Source organism: Megalops cyprinoides, chromosome 18 (genome assembly GCF_013368585.1).
Source record: "Megalops cyprinoides isolate fMegCyp1 chromosome 18, fMegCyp1.pri, whole genome shotgun sequence".
Lineage (NCBI taxonomy): Eukaryota > Metazoa > Chordata > Actinopteri > Elopiformes > Megalopidae > Megalops > Megalops cyprinoides.
The window spans coordinates 4,022,054-4,031,716 of NC_050600.1; positions in this window are offsets into that span (position 1 = coordinate 4,022,054).

Here is a 9,663-nt window from a genome sequence, read left to right on the forward strand (position 1 = left end):
TGCACCCCCCACCCCCCGTCCCCCGTCCCCACAGCCCGCTCACTGAAATAGTGCAATACTGATGACTGCATGCAGATATGCTTACAGCTTTCCCTCAGCCAGCTGGAAGCCATTCTGGCTCCATAGCCGCAGCAAATATCCAAGACCAAGCTATCCGCCTTTGATGATTTCCAGCACATAAATAGAACTTGGTAACTGTTCACTCACTAGCGCTGTGGATTGTGACTGGAACAGGGCAGGCCCATAGGAGCACCAACGGTGAACGGGACTGTCAGCAACAACAACACCAAAAACTGGGCGAGTTTAGGTCAAGCATTACAGGAAGATAAACATCTGGAGAAATAATCACCTGGACAAAACTTGTTGAACTAGATAAGATGCTACCCTGTTTTTACTCAGCTGTTAGATGTGTTTTACAATGAGGTGTTGGCAGGTCTTATAGTGTCTTTAATCATGCTGGTTCAGGAAGGACTGAATTAACTCTCCAAACTAGTGACACCTCCCCCCACCCACACTCCCAATCGCTGCCAAACCCCCACCTCAGCTATAGGTGTGAATGCGACCTTGACCCTGACCCTATGCTTTTTATGTGCTTGTCGGTTTTGTTTTCCAAACAGGAAACAGCTTTGTCGACAGAGATGCCAAAAAAGCCAAGATAATATACCAAATCTGATGATAAGATATAGCGTGACACAGACTCTGCACCCATGACTGAGGCAGAGAGAGGGTGGTACTGAGGGCAGGAGTTATGGAGGAGAGTGGGGAGGAGAGAGAGCGGGAGAGAGGGAGGAGGGCAGGGAGAGGGAGAAGAGAGAGAGGATTCAATAAAATTGGGAAGAAAGTAACAGTTTTCCTCACATAGGGACGTGGAGTGAGACAGGGAGCCCAACACTATTCAACATCTTCATCGATGAATTGGCTATGATGCTTGAGCAGCCTGCAGGATCTGAACTCACTCCACATGACACTGACACCGAACTCAACTTCCTGCTCTGTGCAGATGACCTGCTCTGTTGGGGCAGCACCGCCAGACCCGGGCCCCCGATGATAAACACGAATAAATCAAACAAATTTAAATGTGTCGAACTGAAGTGAGGGAGGGAGATCAAGAGAGAAGGAGACAGAGCCATGCCTCCGTTTTTTACATGATTGGCCTAATGGCTGTGAGGCATTACACCACTCTTGGCAGTCTGAAGCATAGTTTGTCAATGTGTCTTTCCCCATTTTAAATCTGTGAATGATGTCTTTCTCAGGAACAGATGATTGAGATTTCTGCTTTGGAAAAACAGGATATAAATAAAGATCACACACCATTTGCTGTTGTTCCATTAGAAGAGGCTGTGGCAAATTCCATTGCTAATTAGTAAAAACATCAAGAAACACTCAACACGTTGAGTAGTCTATGTATGGTAAACTTTTAAAATGAAAATAATATCATATTGTGTTGAACAAAAGAGCTTTGTAAAATGTAATCACTAAGTGATGGGTAACATTCAACAAGTTTGAATCTGCACCATCATGCACAGATCCTGCACAGAATGGTGAATGGATGGTCCATTTCGCAGAAACCCTCACTATCAGCCAATGCACACGCAATGAACGTACGTGAATCTGTAGAGATGTGGCGCAAATGAGACTTAGGCAAACGTGATTGTTTTTTTTTTTTGTTTATGGTTCTCATGGTAAGGCGACACGGGGTTTTCCTCTCAAGACAAAGCCTGTTCCAGCTCTCGCGCTTATGTGCCCTGATGTCCCTGAGCAGAGAGTGCAGGGAAGCTGTTACTGTAGGATACTCACAGGCCAGCACAAGTCCATGCTCCCAGTGAACCCCACATCTTATAAGGATGGCTCTTCAGAAGACCACCTTCTTTCCCACGAACCGCTCTTGCAGTCGTCCTTACAGTAATGCTGATGTGTCTCCCGGATGAGGCACCCCTATGTCGTCACTCCTCCTACCCATCATTCATCAGTTTAAGCTGTCCTTAAATGTGAAATTATGTCATCAGAACCCAATATGCCAGGAGCTGTTAGCCGCTCCACCAGTCAATATTCTCATAGCAGCACCCCCCAGGGCAGTATGCCTGGATCATAAATCAGCTGAAAATGACAGTTTTGGAAAGTTTCCTGCAAAAATGAGCGTGACCCTGTCAAATAATGAAGAAACCACACTCTTTTCAATTATACTGTACAGGTACACCTCCAAAGAAGGGACAGAGAACCGACAATAGACCACAGCAAACTTCAAGGCAAAAATGAAGCTGTTTCATTTTCATTTAGGAAACAGTTTCAAAAGTGTTGGGCTCCTGGGTTTTAAAAAGTTTCACAGTGATGGGTTCCTGACTGTACTCACTTAGTGCCATTACTAAATGTTTGGCATCTCTGACTATCTACAGTCTGATCCTATTTTTCACAGTTTTACTGAAATTAACTACTGGTGAGAAAAAAATGTCAAAAAACGTAACGAGCGGATTTGCTGTGGGTGGAATTCAACCCTGAAAAAAGCAAACCTTATCACACATCAGCACTCTATCAGAGAGATGAGCCCTGCCCTGAAACACACCTGTGTTTCATCTTATTTATTTATTCAGTTCTTTTATGAAACCACAGCAGAGGACGGTAGGAGGGTCTTATCTGGACTAAACCCATATCAGTCACTTTCTGCTGAAGAGTGGAGACAGTGGCTCTGGCTGTAACCTCACTGTCTCAAAGGCAGCTGACCGGAGGACAAATTGCCACAAACTGATTCCCATGGACCGCAGCATTGTCATCAACACTGAGGAATATGAACTTTGAGAGACATACCTTGGCATACCTTGGGTCGAAGGTCTTCTTTTTTATCTACTTGGGTACGAAGGTCTTCTTTTTTATCTACTTAAGATGTGCAGTTGAGTATCTCTTTATAGTGTGTTTTTTTTTAATTCCTTATGTGTGTTCACAAACACTGAACTGATTTGACCGACTCTGTGGCAGATCATGCACTCATTTGGGGCCACCCACAGGGGGCGCTACAGGTTAGGGCCATTGATTCTCATACATCACACCATTTAATCCCATCACGCTATATATACTGCTTGCAAAAACAGACAGATTGCATAGTAGCTCAGCAGCCATGCTTACGGGTACAAAAGTATGGTCTCACGTGGGATTCAGGGTAGGGCTTGTAGTACTCAGAGTAGGGCTTGTAGCTGAAAGGTTGCGGATTCGATTCCCCACTGGGGCACTACTGTTGTGTCCTTGGGTAAGGTACTAAACCCACAATTACTTCAGTAAATATCCAGCTGTATAAATGAATTAAATTGTAACAAATATAAGTTGCTCTTGATACGTGTCTGCTAAATGACAGTCAATTGTAAAATTGTACAAAAATGTAAAATGTAAAATTTGCGCTGTTGTCACCACCAAATGTCACGACCACACCACCATCACTTCTGTGAACTTACCAAAAGAGAGAAAGGCAGGTAATGACTTCCACTTTTCATCAGCCCGCTGAAAGAAAGCTGACGTTTTGATGAGATTTTACGAGTCGTGATCTTTCCGTGAACCCGCGTATTTATTTGAAGAGGAATCTGAGGGTGCCCCGGCTCTGCTCCCTGTCAGATAAAAGGTGTGCAGCAGGTGGGAACAGGGGGATCTGTGCTCTTTTTTTATTATTGTCATTCTTCATTTGAAGTGTGTGCGAGTCTCAGCTCCTTCTACCTGCGAGCTCAGCTGTTAAGGTGTGCAGTGTGTGCACTCCTGGAACGCCTAGCCAACCCCACACCTGCTGGATCAGGAGACGCACCCAGGAGTTCAATGGCAGTTCACAGTCCCTTGCTCGTTCACACACCTGCGTGTCTCTCTCTCTCTCTCTCTCTCTCTCTCTCTCTCTTCATATCTATCTCCCTTTCTCCCTACACTATCTCATTCTATCTCTCTCCCTCTGCCAAGTCAATTTAATTTGCTTTATTGGCTTGAAGTGCATTATTGAAATATTGCACAAGTGTATTCCACAATACAAAAAGAAAAAGAAAAAAAAACTGAGAAATGAATAAACATTCATCTAAACTAACATACAGATGAAATATTGTAGGTTTGAAATAACATCATAAATTCAGTGCTCACCGGTCTTGCTAAACTTTCATAACATATTTAATATGTTTGTTCAGTTCAGTGTATTTCTTCACTCTCAGTGACCAGGTGCTAAGCCCTTGCCAAAGCATGTCAAAGTTAAAGTGCTTGAAAATCAAGGCTGGAAACAAAGTTGTATGGGTTTTTCTGGAGCCTGCTTCATAAAGGGGTTTTAAAGGACTGGTTTAGGCTATTTGGCTTTAATTAAAAGCTAACTCATGTTTGCTGACTGACTCCATTTCAGGATACCTGATCAAAATAACTGTATAACCAAGTTCAGTCAAGTCCAGTTTGTTAAACAGAGCTAGGTGTGAAGGCGTGCAAACCTTTAAAAGCGTAGAGTAGATACTGGTGATGGGTGAATAGGGTGTCAAGTGGAAGGCCGGGTAGGGAAAAAGGATACTTTCATTCCAGAGGAAAAATGCAGGTGCAAGGAACTCAAATGCATGATATAGCAAATGTGAAAACCCAGGCTGACAATGGTGTCTGGTGGAATATGAACACTGTCAAAATGTAACTGATGCAAAGTATTTGTGGAAAGCACCGCTCAGCATTCTGAACAGCTGTGTAGACAAACAGTAGTACAGTATAGAGGCTTAAAGTCAGTCAGCGCATGTGTCCAGCAAATGTAAAGCTATGTACAATCTTGAGGAGATGCATGCATGAATTTCAAGATCATGGCTAATTGAAATCAGAAATATGTTACTGTGTTCTTTTCTTCTATAAAATGTCAACAGTCTTACCATCCAATGAAAGGTTTTTACCTTCTCTGTAACAGGTTAAGATCCCACATGTGTTGCCATGGTACTGTGCTGGGCTGCAGTTCATCTTGGTCTGCTCAGCAGTTAGGAATAGATTTAAGAGTTAACCTGGCAGAGCTCAGAAGCAGCACAATAAATAGACATCGTACATTTACCTGAGAGTCTCCATTCACAGGTTTTGAGAGAAAAGCTTTCGAGTTCAGACAAGCAGAGTTTGCACGGCTCCTGTTGCCTGAAACACCGCCGCTTTAGCGTAATCTGCTGCCCCTCTCTGCACGGCACCCATCCTGATGAGATATGCTGTGACCTGCAGCAAAGAAAGGGAGAAAAGTAAGAATGAAAGCTCATTGCAGCTTTCCGCTCAGCTGTCAGTGTTGACCGAACGCCAGCTAATCTGCCTTTTGGTTACCCGGTCACACAGTCGCCCGTGACAACAAGCGAGATTCAGCACTTACAGCCCCAAAGCAGGCAGGACCTCATGCTCAGACACAATAATCCCTCGACCCCAGCCCAGAGCACCCCCCCATGAATATTCATGTGAGTTCACAGAGTTCTGAAACTAATAATTCTATTCCACTCTGCGGGGACACAAGAGAGGCAGAAGGCCTGAGCTAGGGAAGTGTGTTAGGTATGGGGTCTGTTTCTCTACAGTGCGCTACTACATCAGCCCAAAGAGCACAGCAAGTCTGCCGCCTCGGCCCAACACAGCTCAAAGCAGGTCAAAGAGGTTCGAAATGGCTTGAAGGTATCTGAGAGCTGGTACAGAAACCTCACAGAAAGAGCACAGTTCTAAGGAAGCTGGGAAGACTGACAGTCCCCTTATCTGGTTCTGCTATCCTGTTGAAGCCACACCGAAACTAACGCTCATCTCCTGTGGAATTCTGTTTCGTGATGACAGACAGCCTTCTAATGAAATAAAACCGGCATGTTTTAGCTGTGGAAAAAAAAACAGGGAAGCTACGTGAGGAGAAGGCTCGGCGGTCGCAGTTATGCAAGCCTCCTTCCAGGGCTGACATGTCCAGAATTAGAGGCCTCGTCAACACAGCGGGCAGGCCAGCCAAGGGTCACCCCGGCGTTCTCAGGCTCCGGTCCTGATCGAGAGTGAGATTTAGATTTAAAGGCGCTCTCCGGGAAGGAGACAAATGAGAGAGAGGGAGTACAGCTGCGGCGTGGCGCTCCAGGGAAGAGTCGGAGACCGATGTCATGCCCTGCGTCACCTGTCATTGGCCCCGCAGGTGATTAATGCGTGAGGCTTTTCTACAGCGGCCATTTTTACCTTTCACCCTGTGTATCTTTTAACATTACATAAGTGTTATTTAGCAGACGCTCTTATCCAGAGTGATTTACATAGGGTGCAGTTTCACATGTTTTCCATTTATACAGCTGAATATTTACTGAGGGAGTTGTGGGTTAAGTACATCTCTCAAGGGTACAACAGAAGTGGATCACTGGGGAATCAAACCAGCAACCTGTCGGTTCTGAACCCTACTCCTTAGCACTACACCACATCTGCTGCCCAGCAACAGTTATGAAACCCTCTCCTGGTTCATCTTTGTGCAGACAACGGTCTCTGACAAGGAAAACAAGCTATGTGTAGAATTACTGGTGTTGAGCCAGCAGACAGAGCCCTCCCCTTTGGACCCAGTGATAAAGGCAGTCCCCCCCACTGCAGTGATGGGGATGCTGTACCATAGGAGGTCGAGCCCTCTGAATGGAGGTCTAGAAGGAGCCCTCCTCATAAACAGTGTGGCTGGCTCTTCCACAGGGACCTGATTCTGATTAGAAGACCACATTGACTTTCTTCTTTTTCACAAAACACAAAAAATGTGGTTTAATTGTTTATTTCCTGCTGTCAAAAAAATACAAAGACAAACTGAAAATTGAAATGTTTGTCATCTCTGTTGAGAGAACAGAGTTTAATTCAAGGCATGAACTCTTATGAAAAAATGGCGCCTCAGTTGAAGAAGTCTAAGGATCCTTAAAGTGGTCTAAGGCCTTTGTTCCCGTGAAAGAGCGAGTGTCACTTCTCAGCCCTGAAACTGCGGATTCTCCCCACACCTCCACATCAGCTGTTAATCTGACCGCAGTCACAGGCACCAGATCAGGCAGAAACAGGCTGCTTAATCCACCCAACGCGGGGCCGGTGAAAAAGTATCAATCTGAATTTCATGAAGCCCCCCGCTTCACCCCCAGACGGGCCGCCCCCCCATCCCCCCCATCCCCCCCCCGCCACCCTTCCCCCCCCCGCCGGGAGGAGGATGTGTCAGGGGTGCAACGTGATGAACTTTATAAAGCCTCTGTTTGAAAGATAACCCTGCAGATGTGTGAACCCAACCCCCGCTCCCAAGTCACCCGAATCCGCTAGATCAACACGGGATTAACGGAGTGTGCCTTCGGCTCCCGCTGGTGGAGGGCCGCAAGTAGACACAGGCTCAGAGTTTATCTGCTAACAGGAGTGCTCTCACTGCGCCCACACATGGCAGCACCGCTCCGGGGGAAAGTTTCAAAAGCTCCTGCCTTTCGCCCCTCTAGCGAACCCTGCTTACGGCCGGGGGGCAGATGTGTCAGCTGGCTATGTGGAACAGGCCATTGTCCCAAAACAAGCCTTAATGTTCCTGGTTGATGGTCGCCCGTTTTGCAGGTGTTGTTAGCTGTGTAGTATGTATCGTGCACTCGCCCAAACTTTCAACCTGCTGATTTCAAAGCCATTATGTGAGTCCAACGCAGTGGCATTAACCCAACTCTTCCCTACCATTCTCAGCAGTAAATAGAGCCACTTTCTGGATTTTTAGGACTCAACCCACAGCCCATCAGAGTCAAAGGGGTTAAATCCACGTTCTCTGCCATAGTTGAGTTTGGCGTCATTCAAGATGGCTTTGAGGCCATCTGTGTTTGGTTAATTCAACTGAAATGTGTATGTAGACCGCAGTCACACTGAATCTACCTACTATGTTAGGATAAAATATAATTTCATACGCACTGGGCTACTTCGTGTGAAAATTATTATCAATCAAAATGCGATATTAAATTTTTGAGACTTTTGCTTCCACGCTGATGCACCCATTTTGCAAAGAGTGTTTTTTGTTTCACTAAACAGCATCAGTGTATGAACAGCAAGTATTAATAAGGGGGCTTATTTAATCCATAAAGGTATTTCTGAAATCACCAGTGCCCCCCCCCCCCCCCCCAACATTCAAACACATCTGATTTCCTTTGAAACGTGTTTTCTTCATTTTCTGCAGTTGTTCTGTCTCTCACTGACTTCAAAAGATCCCCCAAAAAATGAGCCCATATCTGGAACTGATAAACAAAAACACATATTTTTCAGGCTGAGCGAAATGAAATGTTCTGTTCCTCTGATTTCCAGTTTGTGCATAATCCAGCCTTCCAAACTTTCATCTTCACACCACAAAGGAAGTTTCATTACACTCTGGTTAGTGTTAGGGTTAGCAAGATGTGGCTAGTGGTCCAGTGTTCACAGACATGACCTTTTGTATCGTAAACACAACAACTGCTGGTGCACACTGAATGATCTCTCTTTTTTTCTCTCATGCAACAGTATTGAGCTATTTATACCTCTGATCCTAAAGGAGGCCTCAGAAAGAAACACGTGGTTTCCAAATGACCTGACACAGTGGCAATGCCAGCTAAATGGAAGTAAATATGTATATATATTAATATGTAATATTTAAGGCATGTAATAATTAAAGCTTAAAGGACTGATGCTGCTTAAAGCATAGTACAGTGCTGGGGAAAGTGACCTACGCTGAATCTCAGTCAATCACGTCCTGATGTTAACATTGTGAGAACGTCATAGCAACGCTGAGGAAACGTCAGGATTGCGCTGGGATACAGTGTGCGACACATTCACACGTCACATTCACATACGATTCACACGCCATTGTTGTGCTGAATCTGCCGAACTAAATCCTAACACCAAACTTTCTTCATGCTTATTCTGTACCCCACATGAGAGCACCCAAAGAGGACTGAGGAGGGGATGAGTGTTTTTCTTTACACTTTATTACAGAAGTTTATAAAATTGCCAAGTACAATTAAGATCACGGTAACAGATGGGGAAAAAATAACATTAATATTAAAACGAAGTGAAATGTGGATTGTGTGGAAAGAAATAAAATATTATGTACAGACAGACACTCAACAATCGACACAGCATGAAACCTGCTGTCACACGGCACACCTCGCAAGAGCTTCTGTTTCTTCTCCTAATAACATTACATGAAGGCAGTGATAAGAATAATACAATAATAATTATTACAATAACAGAAAAACAATATTAACATTTAAACACTGTTTACAATATAATTGAAATTCATATCATACTAAATATAACAATATTTACCAACAAACTTTATTTATACTAGAACTCTATTCTGAAATATAACAAAAATAGCACTTAAAATAATATTTATTACAATAATAATATTAATAATAACAATAATATTAGGTTATTAAACAATGCAAATATGCGTTACTCTATGGCTTTCTAAAATGAGTCCCATCAAACTTCGTGGCTTTCACAAATGCAAGTTTTCACTTCAACCTGCGAATCTCACTTGCAAACTATTGTAGCAAGCTAAAACTCTGTTAGAAAAATTGTACACAGAAGCAGCAGAATTATTTTTTTCTTTCTTTTTTTCTCATTTCTTTATAAAACATGAACAGTGGTGTTGTTTGTCACAGATAAAATGTTTGTCTCCTAAACATCCTCTGTTAAAAAAAAAAAAAAAAAAAAAAAAAAACTTTTAATATAAAAAGTCCTCTAAACAAGGTT